Source organism: Nicotiana tabacum, chromosome 18, assembly GCF_000715075.1.
Source record: "Nicotiana tabacum cultivar K326 chromosome 18, ASM71507v2, whole genome shotgun sequence".
Taxonomy (NCBI): Eukaryota; Viridiplantae; Streptophyta; class Magnoliopsida; order Solanales; family Solanaceae; genus Nicotiana; species Nicotiana tabacum.
The window spans coordinates 65,149,592-65,164,344 of NC_134097.1; the positions used below are offsets into that span (position 1 = coordinate 65,149,592).

At 36.5% G+C, this 14,753-nt stretch overlaps 1 long non-coding RNA gene across 1 annotated transcript; it reads left to right on the plus strand.

The window, feature by feature from the left end:
* The first annotated feature begins 6,463 nt into the window (after positions 1-6,463).
* Positions 6,464-7,310, plus strand: LOC107785755 (uncharacterized). The gene is made up of 2 exons (XR_001647955.2): positions 6,464-6,666; positions 6,841-7,310. It is a non-coding gene; the product is annotated as an uncharacterized LOC107785755 (long non-coding RNA).
* The last annotated feature ends 7,443 nt before the right edge of the window (positions 7,311-14,753 follow it).

Sequence of the window (14,753 nt, forward strand, 5' to 3'; positions counted from 1 at the left end):
CTTCTTATGTAATACTTCCCTAGGGCTTACATTACATCAAGGAATATTCAAAGTGATTCCCATAATCGTATTTCATAGTGTCTCAATGTGATTCACCTTATGAGGGTATCTTAATTTCATGCCGCTAGCAAAATCTTTTCCCCTTCTGTTCTTTTTTTTTTCAAATCATTATTCAAACGAAGGCCCAAACGTCATCCTTTATCTGTCACAAGTATACCCTCATTTTATTACCAGGTCAACATTTCATTCCTTCTAAATGCTATTAATCTTAGACTCCTTTGAGTTCATTTAGGCTATATTGAACGTTCAATAACTTAGAGAAACCATTATCTCTCTTGTTTCCAAGGACTTTATCCCGAGGACTTATCCATTCTCATCATCTTTCACTTTCCTTTCCTCATCTTTACTCATGTTTCGTTAAAACTTTGTCGCTCTACCATACTTTAGCTTGCAACCTATATATATCCATTTATACTACTCGCAACTTTCCTTCAACTTGCTTGCACCATAGATTTTTTATGTTATTCTGGAACGTCAAGCGAGACATCACATCATCTCCAACTTTTCTCTACTCTCTTAACTAGATATCTCAGTACTTAGAAACCATAGGTTGGAAGGTACGCCATTGACGACTTTGCTATCATTCCTGGATGTTGAATCCTAGTGCTTCTAGCCTTCTATCCGAAGCATGGACTATTCACGATCTTCTGCACCTTAGTATCTCATACGTTGTTCACCTTTAGTTTTTTTTTACCTTAAAATCTGACATCACACCTTCTATCTCTTTCATGATTTCCCTTCCACATAGGTATAATTCACATCCACAACTTGAAGCTCTATTAAAATACTTGCACCTCTGGTGTATACACATTCCGATGAAAGTTTCATACTGACTTCTGATGAGGCTAGTACTCTTCTAGCTGGCTTTATCATAGAGCCGTTATAGAATATGGTTGTTGTACTATCTGTCTTGTACCTATGATATTAAGAGTGATCCTGTAATATTCTCAATCATGAGGTCTATAATTTTCTAGGTCCAATAATCTGACTCCTGATTTACTTTGTTGATGTAACTCTTTATTTTCTTCTTCCTTCTGATCAGTTTTTAGACTTAAGCTATTTTCCAATCTGTGGCTTATGGTATTAGTTATTACTTTAGCATTTCATGGACGCTCTGGTATATCCATGATACAATCCTCTAACAACCAAATTCTTTGTCTATGACCTGCACTCAATTCTTTCTTTTAACTTATACCGAAATTTTCTACGGTTGTATATGTTGCATGTATAAAACTCTGAACCTTTAAGTGCATTCATAACGTAACCCACTCTGGATCACTAATCGAATAATTCCTTTCGTTCCTTCTTAGCTTTCTTTAATGTAAGCTATTACTTTTCCTGGTCTTTTTGCCCAATTATTGTGTGCATACTTAGCTTATCTTAGTTCCCACGCATTCCAGAGTTTTCGTGCAACTTATATAATCTCGAATATTACCTTTGATCTTTCTCCCCGTTCATCAGCCACGGTAGGTGCCACTTTCTTTTGGAGGGCATACAATTTTTGTTGTGAGACTATTTTTACATGACCATTTCTCCTTTGAGTTACTATATTTAGGTTGAAGCCTTCTTCCTTATATCCACAGCTAGTCTTCCATTGTAGTACTTAGGGAGGACTCTCTGACTCTTGTAAAGTTGTGGGCTTATTACATTGTATACTCGATGAACCTCCTGATGTCCTTACTTGCCTATACTTATCCGTAGTTACTTACCTCTACGCCCTGGAGCTTGTGGGTTGCTTCTGAACTGATATTTTTACTGTCTTCCCAGTGGTATTCTTTTTATTTCCTAGCACTCGTACGGTACCTTTTTAACTTCCCCATATGAATATATCTCATGTATTATAACGTCATTCTATGAGGCTGAATTCCCCATGTTGGGGTTCACTCTGTTTATCTTGCACGATCTATTGACTTGTCTGTAACCTCTGGTCTAGCAATGACTAGGCTCTTCCTAAATCAACTACTAACTATTCGTTGGCCTATTCTCATATCCATATTCCGAGTAATCTTCCTTGGGTTATTACTTTTATCTTAACTTACATCTCGCACTGGCTCCTTATCTATCAATAACACCTCGGGCAGGAACCCATACTTCCTCCCCTTGACATCATGCTTGCATAATATTCTGGAATCATAGCATATCTGTAGGTTTTGAATAAGTGCAATTCTATCCCTTATTCATTTTATCACGTTCTTCCTTTACCGTTCCATAATTACTAGAACCACTTAATTCTGACTTAGTGCCACATCACTCCATATTTCCCCCTTTAGGGAAGTACTAATATTTAGCACTACGATGATCTACCTATAGATGTATTACCTCTTAATCTTTGGCATCTTCTCACATCATCGATTACCCTTACTCGCCTTGCGGTAATTCTTCTATACCAAGGATAACAAAATTTCTTACTCACGAGGGTGACACTTAATGTAACTGGTACATACAGTCCCTTAAGCTTAACATTGCTCACATTATTTGCTTTAGGGAAGCATCTTCCTGAATAACCATTCTCTTGTGTTGTCCATTCTACTATCGCCGGAACAAAATCTGAAATTCTCGTGATGTCGGCTATTATCAAATCACTAAATCCCTAATTGGTGTTTAATTTATTTTGCTCACCAGCCTGTACTAATTTCTGTTATTCCGGGGTCTAGCTTCTTTCTATTGGCAATTACGTTAGAGTCACGAACTTATTTCTCGCAATGAGGATGTGACTGTATGGCCTATACTCTTTTGTTGTCTTAAGGTCCATCACCTTTTGTCTCTTTCTTTATTTGACTATAGGTTCTGTAACACTCTACCGTTATCATCCATGTATCACACTTTATTTATAATGCTTCTTTATCTCTCTTCTCATTACTCTGCTATAATTTCTGCATATCCCTTTTCTTGTGAAAACTTCAACACGACATTCTTTTGCTTTTAGCTCCTTGCTTCATTCATAAGCTCTTCGGGATGCTCAACGTCTTCTCTCTACTAGGGACGAGAGTCACACTAAGTTAATATTTATCCCTTTCAGGCTTTCAGTGCCTATCATCTGGAAAAAAATTTGATCATACTAGTATTCACATCTAATTGTAATATTCTAGAGTGCACCATCTGGGTGTCTCACAAAAAGATCTATTAGCAAATCTGCATTATCCTTCGGAAATGTCAACTGACGCAAACAGTTCATTAACCCCTTTGGGTTACTCTAACCTCAACTGGATTATAATATCTCATCCTTCTCTTATACTACTTCTATTAACTTCCATGAGACATAAATGAGATGGGTGTGGCCCTTTGTACGTGCCTCTGTTATTATTGAAGGTAACTCAAAAGGCTTATATTCTTCTGCCTAAATTTGTAAATACTGATAATCTTTATTAGCTGGGTACCTCGTTCCCTTTCTGAATCTCTCATTGCCTTTTTCCATAGGGTGGATAGATATTCTTGACTCAAGGCTCCTTATCAAGAAGCTTACTCCTTTCAGTACACATATGATCTGCTGAAGAGCTCACATTTACTTATCATAAGCATGATGCAAAGTCGAGTTCCTCTGACTCAACTCTTCCATTGCCATATCTCTTACCAACCGTCTTTCTGGATGCAGGTATCGTTGTATTTCGAATAAGATAAAGTTTAAGAAATTGAGTTCTTACAACTGAGCTCTACCACACAATCTAGAGTATGAAGAAAGAGTGACAGTCTTAAATGCCATGTAGCCTCCTACTTATAAGTGTGGTGCACGACACACCCATAAACACGACTCTACTAGACACGGCTTGTAGACTCCGTAGGACACAACTGCTCTGATACCACTTTTGTCAGGAACCAAACCGATGGTCCGTGATGGGCACTCGGTACCTTACTCAACCGGATACCAACGTAATGTATCTTTCTTATTACATTATCATATACACGTGACATAAGGGCCTAATAGGCCAACATGATTATTTATAAACTCAAAATATAGGCCGACAAGGCCGTACAATCTTTCACATACAAGACATATGTTTGCAAGCCTTTAAGATTACATAACTATCATAAAGGTCGGGACAGAGTCTCGCCATACCAAACAATACACGTCTAAATTATACCAGCCAAACAAGCAACTCCGAAGGAAATGGAGCACACCATCATCTTCCGCTGAGCTGATAGCCTACTTGGAGGGCTCTCGACCTATCTATTGGGACCTGTAGGCATGAAAAGCAGCGTCCCCAGGCAAAAGGGACGTCAGTACGAAAAAAGTTCCGAGTATATAAGGCATATAAATAAGTACATAACAGACATGAGAGAAATATAGAGTACTTGACTCAACCTGTAAGTCTGAATAACTCTGTAAATCATGAAATACTTTTAGCATCATCCATATGCGTATGAATGTCATTTCATGCATAGGTACACGTCTCATAACATCATCAGCCTCTAAGAGCATCCCATCATATCATATCAGCCATTGTGGGCAAAATTATCAACGTAAACCAGCTGATCAGGTGGTGGTGCGTATATAATGCTATAACCTTTCCCATATCCCATATACATATATATACATACATATATACGCATATATAATGCCATCTAGTCCTGGGTCAATATACATGAATGCAATGCACGAAAAGTACGTTAATAAAATCTTTCGGAATGTCATAAGACCATTTTGCCTTTGAGTAATATCATAAAGTAAACTATTTTCAACTTTCATATTTTTCTGAGACCCATGAACAGATGATAAGATATTATGACACATGGAAGTTCAAGAATATAAATATCTCTAATACTTCTATATATAGAGTCATTCATGGAATTTGGGCATTTGAACATTTCGTTTGTATCGTATGGATCATGCGAAAAGAAAGAAGGGATAACTTTAACATACCTGGAATAGGAAAAACTCCGTATAATATTCCATTGGAAACCTTCGTGGATTGAAATTAGAACCCAAAATTCGGATTAAACTTCTGTGCTTTGAAATTTGAATGAAATTGCTTCTGATGAAGCTTTTGTTTTGAATCAAAATGCTTCTGCTTCAACATTTTCCTTATAGAAAAAATAGTTTCCAACCCTTCAAAGTAAGAATGGAATCCTTTTGCTTTATTTAAAATTTTCTAGCTAAATCTTGCTATGGATTGAAATTTTTGGACAAAAAATGATTCTGCTTCTTAACGTTCTTTGGTCTTAAAGCAAAATAGAATGCGGTTTTGGTTTAATGAATTGATTACCTAATTTCCTAGATAAATGCTCACAAGTCTCTTTTGATAAGACTAAATTCAAGTCATATGTTGGTTAGTAGCCATTTGGCAAAAGTGACCAAGAGTCATTTCCTTGCCATTATGGCTTTATGCCACGTAGAAGGATGGGTGAAGATTATTAATCTTTACCCGCTTATTAGTTAACTAGGTAATGTTTCGTTACCCGGTAATTAACCAATAACCCGTATAATTTAAAAATTATCTCAACTTAATTAAATACTACTCTATTTTAACATACCTTGTACAACTTACTAGCATGGTCATGTACTACCTTGTATGACACTAGTCCATAAATACCGGGTATTTTAGCTCGGGCCGTGTTTTATTTCAAAATGCCAAACTTCGACAAAATTCGCTTTCTTCGATTTTACTTACCCTCTTACCTTCACTAATTTACTTATCACTTATAATCCTTATAATCCCTAAATAATCTTTTCCTTACGACAAATTCAACGTACAATACTACAGGGTGCTATACCGTCGTAACTTAATACTACGAAGCATGACATCACCGTAATGTAATACTGATGGGTGCACTACTGTCGTAACTTAATACTGCGAAACATCATCGTAATGTAATACTGCAAGGCATAATATCATCGTAATATATTACTGTAGAGGGAAACATTATCGTAATATATTACTGCAGAGCATAACATCGACGTAATACTGCGGGCCATAACAAAAACTATGTCTTCGTGTAGATATGTAATTTTTGACCCTCCCCAAGATTTTACATATTTTAGCATTTAAATATTTAGTTTAGGTCTAATATAGTTAGTTTTACTAGTTTGACTCTTTTACTTTATTTTATCACAAAAAATAAAAATTACAAAAATATTTTTATCTTTAGTTTAAAGTCAATTAGTATATTTATATTTATAGTATTTTAATTTCACCGTGGCTTTAGCCTATTCTTCCAACTTATTACTTTATTATAACATTTGAAAATACAAAAATTAGTTTCACTTTTAGTATTTAGTTTTTTATTAGTTTATTTTAATTAAGAGTGGTTTTTACACTTTATAGATATCTTTTATTATTTAGTCTTCTTAGCCTAAATTTAAACCCAAAAGACATGGTCCAACCCAATTTCCTAAATCCAAGTCCATTTACCCATTCCCCTCTTATATTAGTAGCCCTAGAGATCCTAATACCTAAGAGAGAGAGTCGCAGAACCAAAAGGAGGACCCCCTGAACTTCATCTTCTTCTTAACTTTGAGCACCCCTTTCTTCTTCACCTAAAAACGAACCAACGACCTAAGCTTCATCAACTCTAACCAGTCGTTTCCCTCAACTGAAAACAAAACCAATCAGCCGATAAACACTCACCCACACTAAGAAGAGGGATACAAAACAGACAGAAATTAAAAAGGTAGGCTAGGACTTGAAAGTTTTTATTTGTTTTATCTAATTTCTTATAACATATACATGTAAATAGTTTTTGTTTTAAAAGTTAATTGGATTGATCTTAAGCAAAACAAAACATGTCTCATGTTTCCTCTTTGCGATTCTGAGTTCTTGGTTTCAATTTTGGTGTTCGATTGAGGTTGAGCTTAGTTCGAGTTTGTCGATGAGATTCGAGTTCCTCCGGTGAAGTTTGGTCAATCTGTTGCCTGCCGAGCGGTGAAGACTCTGTTTTGTCCTTGCGCAACATTCTCAAATATCGCATCAGTAGCCAATAAGAAGCCAATATCTTCTACAGAAGCTTGTAATGAATTTTTGTCTTATTCTTTAGTGTATGTTGTTGCTATACATGTTGTATCAGAATATAGAAAGAAACTCCTCAGAATGTTCAACCTTAAGGGAAGCTTCGTCGATGACATTTCTTCATATTTTCTTGCACTAACAGATGATTAGATTTTCAGGTACCTCTTCTTTACCTATTAGTTAGATTTTCTTAATGTGAAGTAAACAGCTTCAGGAACAATCCTATTGCGCTAATGATCTGTTAAACTAGAACAGGGCCTCCACTGTCCTATCACATGAAATCATAAGCTCAGTCAGATTACATGGACATTACTTGAGTCAAGTTTATTACATTTTCTAATCCTCTCTAATTGAAATTGGATGCATATTCTATATATACCTTCCTCAATGTGTACAGCTTATCTGATTTTTATTTCTCTTGATTTTCTAATGTTGTCACATTTGAGGCATTTAGTATATCGTGATAGAAAAGGACATTGACATGGTTAGGCAAAATTTTCGACGCGATTAATAATGAATCATCGTGACTATGGGTAACGGTTCCAGTGACATGGTTACGATTCATAATTCCCAAATTTGGGTGCACATTTCATGTGACCCGACCACAACTTCGAATTATAATAAAAATAATAAGCATGTTGTAAACCGCAGATGCATTTCATGCGACGCAATTCGCAATGTGTTAAAAAATAACAAGTGTATGACAATCGTGTCTCGTTTCAGAAAATAATTCCATAAACAATAAAAGCGGTTATAAAGTTAAAAATGCACAATAGGTTTAAACACGTAATAAATCAGATAATGAGGTCAATTATTAATAATTGAGCGACCTTGCTAAAACTATGGAACCTGGGAATGCCTAACACCTTTTCCTGAGTTAACAGAATTCCTTACCCGGATTTCTGTGTTCGCAAACCATAAATAAGAGTCAAACTTCCTCGATTTGGGATTTTAAACCGGTGAATTGGGACACCATAAATTATCCCAAGTGGCAACTCTGAATTTGAATATAAAAAATCTCATTTCGATTTATATCACTTTAATTGGTAAAACTCTCTTATATCTTTTCGGGGTAAAAAGGAAGTGTGACAGCTCTGGAAACTCTGCTGGGGATAAGATCCCAGAACTTCTGATTCAGGGTTCAGAATTCGAGCTTAGAATAACTGTTATAGTTGGCTTTTATTATTATCTAATTTTTATGTGTTTGAGCCTAATGTGCTAAATGACGCTTTTTACCGCTTGGATATTGTTTGAATTGTATATAAACTGTTACGAAACCCTCTTCTCTCTGAGTCTTCTAAATGTTCTAGGGAGTGTGCACTTCGCGTGACTTCTTTTCTATTAGAGTCATATCCTAATTTTAGAACGAGGTTCGGACAAGTTGCAAAGCCGGTGAAGCTTTTGTATTTCCCGGTACGCTGCCCCCCTTGGCTCGAGTTATCCGCTCGGGTAAGCTAGGTCTAGAACAATACACCATAGGGTTTAAACATAGAATAACATAGCCTCATGCTGGATCCCTAGTAGGAACGTTTTGTTTGCATCACGTGCATTTGACTTTGGGGACTCAACACAGGGGTTGGGTCCGTCTAGGACAGGTGTACCCAAATTAAAAAGGTTATCCTGATGCATCTTACGTGCTACTTGTACATTTAGTCGCTTCGGTTTGTATGTTGACCGACTAAGGAAAGAAAAACATAAAAAACAAGAGTGAGGTAGGATAGAGAATTCACCCGGTTCTGAAAACTCCGATATTTGAAATGCCTCAAAACTCTGTCAAAATTTTTGAAAAAAAGAGAGGAAAAGAAAATATATTTCAAAAAAAAGTAAGCCAATATCATGTTTTTCCAATTATGTCAAAACTGGACGAACTACGTGGGTCTGATTCTCACCGGATGTGAGATACGTAGGCAAACCTCATCGGTTCCGGTCCCAATTTTCAAAAATCCAAAAACAAATCTTTAATTCCTTCTTTAGAAGTCTTTCTTTAGAAAATCACGAATAAAAGAAATTTAAAACCAAAAATATTTTCTTTCATTTTAGAAGTCTTTCATTCGAAAAGAAAATCAAAATCAAAAAAAAAAAATTTTCTACCTTTATTTTAGAAGTCCTTTTCCCAAAAATTCAAAATATAAAATAAATAAATAATAAAAAATCCAAAAAAATATTTTCTTTCTACTTTAGAATTCTTTCTTTCAAAAAATTTGAAAAAGAAAATCAAAAATCCAAAAATATTTTCATTCTTCTTTCGAAAATTGAAAAGAAAATTCAAAATTCAAAAATGTTTTCTTTTTTCTTTAGAAGTATTTCTTTCATAAATTCAAAATAAAAGCCCAAAAATTCAATAATATTTTCTTTCTTCTTTAGAAGCCTTTTTTTTCTCTTTTCAGAAATCCCGGGAAAAAAAAATCGAAATCAAAAAATATTTTCTTTCTTCTATAGGAGTCTTTATTTCAAAAATTAAAAAATCAAAAAAAAAACGTTAGTTTATTTACTTTATTTCTAATCTTCCCGAAATACGCAAAGATCTGATTTATGCGGCGTCATGATATGTAGGCAACCAACCCACATCAGGTTCGATCGGATAATTAAAAAAATGAAAAAAAAGGGAAAAGAAAAAAAACAGAAAAGAGAAAAAAAAAAGAGAGTGTTTATTCTAACATGCTTGTTGTTTTGAAATATAACCTAGTCAAAGGTAGTAGGTTTGTTGGTTTGCAATGGATAGTTACAAAAACCACCCAAGATCTCTTGGAAATAAAAGCATCTTCTCAACCAATGGAACAAGTACCATTGTTGTTAATACAAGGTCATGAAAAGGCAAGCATGCAATTTGGCGAAAACAAATCAAAAATGGAGGCAAATGTGTGGTTGAATTTACCAGATTTGAGCAATAGGACATGACCTGCTCGGGATGATTGTCAAAATTTGAAAAACAATCAAAATGGTTAAATGTCGTAGTAAGGCTGATGTGTGAATGTGTGGCTAAGATGTCGCTTAGTAATTGGAAAGTCAGTCCTATTTTAGCCATGGTAGCTTATTTTTTCCGTCATTTCTTCTTCTTTTTGTGATCAAATTCTGCTATCCTTTATTCAATAAAAAGCGGTCAGTCACTTTGTGTCCATTTTGTGCATAGTTCTTTTCATGCTAGTTCTAGTGGCATGATATGCATGCGGAATTTTTTGCCAGATCTTAGAAAATTGATATAAGATTGAATTGGATAACTGAGAAAAAGACACTTTTTAGGATGAAAAAGAGTTGAAATACCTTGGAGTTAAGCCCGGGTAAAATTCAAGTGGAATTAAAATAGTTATACCCGTGGAGGTTAAGGATCTTTACCTTCAAAATCATTGTGAAGATCGGGTTGAAGAAGAATCAATTGAAGTTTGTTGGAAAGTTTAATATTAAGGGATGGAAAGTGTCTTGTGACCACAATATACTAAGAAGACAGACATGTTCGACAATGCTGTGATCGCAAAACGATACTATGTTTGGCATTCTCGAGGCTGGGAGGTTCTTTTTCTGCTATCCAAACACTTTATATCCTTTTGTTATGTGACGACCCGGCCGGCCGTCTTAGAAATTTATGCCCTGATCCCCTATTAATTGCTTTTACCGTATTTATCTCTACTATTTTGATTTGCCAGGATGTTCGGTTTTGAGTTTCAGAGAGTTTTGGGACACTTAGTCCATAAATGAGAGCTTAAGTGTTGGAAAGTTTGATGTAGTCGGAATAGTATGAAGATGGCCTTGGAATGGAAATCTGATGGTTCCGCTAGCTCCGTTGGGTGATTTCGGGGTTGGGAGCGTGTTCGAATTATGTTTTGGAGGTCCGTAGCTAAATTAGGCTTGAAATACCGAAAGGTCAAATTTTGAAGTTACGGTTCGATAGTGAGATTTTTTATTCGAGGGTTGGAATGAAATTCTGGAAGTTGGAGTAGCTCGTAGTGTTGAATGTGATGTGTGTGCAAAATTTCAGGTCATTCAGATGAGGTTTGATCGACTTTTTGATCGAAAGCGTATTATTAGAGTTTTGGGATTTTTAGGCTTGAATCTGTGGTTAATTCGGCGTTTCGATGTTGTTTTAGGTGTTTTAAGGGTTGGTATATGTTTGGATAGTAGTATTAGACATGTTGTTGCCTTTGGTTGAGGTCCCGGAAGCCTCGAGATGATTTCGGATGGTTGATGGAAGGATTTTGGAGTTTGGAGTTGCAACCTCAGCTGGTTTTCTATCATAACAGCACCTGCGAGTGTGGGACAGCAAATGCGGAGCCGCTGAAGCATTATTTAGCATCACAGAAGCAGAAATGGGGAGGTTCAGTAGGAGTCGCAGAAGCGGTGGAATTTCCGCAGGAGCGGTACCGCATCTGCGGATGGGGAGTCGCAGATGCGAAAATTAGGCTGAGTTAGTGATTGTCACAGATGCGACCATTGGTCTTCAAAAGCAGGACTGCAGATGCGGTCCCAGGGCCGCAGATGCGAAAATCGCTGGGCAGAAACATATAAATTCTTGCCTTCGCAAAATTTAGCCATTTTTCACCATATTTCAAACGGGAAGAAACTTGGGAAGCACTTTTCAAGAGGGATTTTCAGAGGAGTTCATTGGGGTAAGGTCTTTGGTCCCTAAACTCGTTATTGGAATGATTTTTATCAATTTAAGCATGAAAAATTAAGGAAAATCAGTGGTAAATTGTGGGTTAGGGCTTGACTAATTAGAGACCTTTGAGTGACCATTAGAGGAACCAATTGAGGTCCGATTTTGGTACCTTTGGTATGACTGCATTTGTGAGAGTGTGAGGATTCTGAAAATGTAAATTTTACATGATTCCGAGATATGGGTCCGAGGGGCGTTTTGGTTATTTTACCTAATTTCACGTATTAGCTTAGAATTTCTTTATAGAATCAGTTACTTGAAGTGTTATTTACATTATGAAATTGAATTGAATAGATTTAGGCCATTTGGAGCCGAATACTCGTGGCAAGAGCGTGGATTTAGATTGATTTGAGCTAGTTCAAGGTAAGTGGCTTGCCTACTCTTATGGGGAGGACCTTCCCCTTAGGATTTGGTATATTTGGTAATTAAAATGCCTTGTACGTGAGGTGACGAGTGTGTACTTGAGCTAATTGTTGGAAATCCGATTTTTCATTAAGTAATTACTAGTATGTTTCCTTTCCTGTTTTTATTACTTGCACTATTAAGCCTGTTGTTAGCTTAAGAAAACATGTTTTAAGTTATTTAATTGCTTTATATGCTCAAACTGCCTTACTTGAATTCTGTGCAGCATGATAGGCTAGAATTACTTGTTTGCCTTAATGTGAAATTTGACATTTCCTGAATATTTTCTTGTTGCTACTGTGTATTTACATTGGGACTACGGATGTGGGATTCTGGTAGCTCACCCTTGTCTGTTTACATTTGGGACTACGGATGTGAGATTCCGGTAGATCCCCCTGCATAGTTATATGGAACAACGGGAATGCACCCGGTAGATTCCCCCAATATTGAGTATTTACATTTGGGACTACGAAACGGGATTCCGGTAGATCCCCGTGCTCTATGAGTTGGACTACGGAACGGTATCACGGGAGACCTATTGGATATGTATATTTGGGACTACAGGACGGTATCTTGGGAGATCCCCGATTGTTAAGATTTGGTGTTGAGTTGTATTTCCTTCTATGCTTACTTTGCCTCTGTATAGTTATTGTGGTCCTTTACATCCTGTATTACTTTTACTGCTGTACTTATTTATACTGCTTTGTTCTACACTGTCGAACTTTATATTTTATTTAACCTCAGTAGGGACCTGACCTTCCTCGTCACTACCCGACCGAGGTTAGGCTTGGCACTTACTAAGTACCATTGTGGTGTACTCATGCCCTTTCTGCGCATGTTTTTCATGTGCAGATCCAGGTACTTTGACTCAGACTTACCATCCTTGAGGTGAGGCGACCCTTCGGAGACTTCGAGGTATATCTTCCACATCCGCAGACCAATGAGTCTCTCTCCATTCTCCCTTGTAGTTACAGCCCTTCTGTATTTACTTTGTTTTAGGCTATTCTAGAGTTAGCGCACTATGTAGTATCCTTAGTGATTCATGGGTTTCCGAGTTTTGGGCATATGTATTAGCTTTTAAGAGTTAAATATTGTGTATGTAGAGCGGCACTTTTAAATGTTATTTTATCACTCTATTTCTGTTTTAAATTATTTTTTTCCGCGAATTTGTTCATCTCCCGCATTTTAGGCTTACCTAGTCGTAGAGACTAGGTGTCATCACGATGGTTCACGGAAGGCAAACCGGGGTCCTGACATGTTACCCCTTTTGAGCCTGTATTATTTTCTTTGACCACCCTCTTTTGAAATCAAGTTTAAAGTTAAAAGTCCAATAAAAAAATAAAAATGAAAAATTGATGAAAAAAGTCCATGCCCTGCCCTAAGAGTACAAACTAAGGCAACTCTTAGAAAGTTCAAGTGAAAAGAAAAAAGAAAAAAACAGTCAAAGGTCCATGCCCCCGGAAAACAGAAGCTGGGACAACTTGAAAAAAAAAGAAAAAAGATAAAGAAACAGAAAGAAAAATGAAAAATAGTTAGGTCAGATGTTTGAATTACTTTCGACCTGATTCCTTAAAAAAAGGATACGTAGGCAGCCTCACGGTTCGGTCCAACCAAATAATAATTCCAAAAAAAGAAAAAATATTCCAAAAAATCCCCAATAGCTGAAACTGGGGCAAAGATTTTATATCACTTTTGAAAGAGTCGATTCCAAGAGTTGTAAGTCTACAACCCCCTTTACTTTGAGTCTATTTTGAGCATGCATGACGTCTTTTCTTTCCAACCCTATCAAAACTTCTTCCAAATAAAGACCTCCCGATATGCCTTCAAGAATGCCAAGAGAGGCATGCAATGAGCAACGGTTGTCACACGACAAAGAGCACTGTCAAGATGCTCGCACAAGAAAGCAAAAGAAAAAGGAAATAAAAGAAAATGAGAGAGTCTTACTAGTGAAAACCTTCACGGGCACTGTAAGACGATTGTAAGCAGAAATGAATAAATGAGAGAGACTTGTTGGTGGAAACCCCCTGTGGCACCACTAGTCGAAAGTGAGTCATGAAGTCGATGCAAATGATCGGCATGAACAAGCCAAACTTCAATGGTCATAAGAATGGTAAAAGGAAAGATTGGATTAGTTTGATAGATCAGGTCGTTGAATTCAAAATGCATGTCATGATCATTGAGGCTAGATATTGAAAAAAAAAGGGAAAAAATAAAAGAAAAAAAAGAAGAAAATGAAAAAAAACTCCTCCTTCTGTCCTTCCGACAGGGGCATTTCTTATTAATATTTGTTTATTTGCATCATTGTGTCCTTCACTCTGAGTTGCTCCTTGTCATAACAACCAAGAAAAGATTTCAAAATCTGCTACTAGTTTTTCAATTGCATAAAGTAAATTTGGCCAGCACACTCAGTTTTTACTGTCAGCATGCCTTGAGGATTCATGCAAAGGCTCCCCCAAAAGACTCTTGTCAGCCAACTTGGCGCAAGCAAAGAAAACTTGTGATTCTCTTTGACAAACAAATTGCTCAAAAGCAGGAAGTCATTCAAGATATCAGAAAAGGTCACCTAAGCAAAGATCTCCAGTTGGCGAAAGTCTGATTGAGCCACAAAATACCAATGGCATTGAGAGCGAAAAATTAGGATTGATACAGAAAGTAAAGTTTCCTTTAAAGCAACAACAGAGTCTCCCATAAGTGCAGCTAAT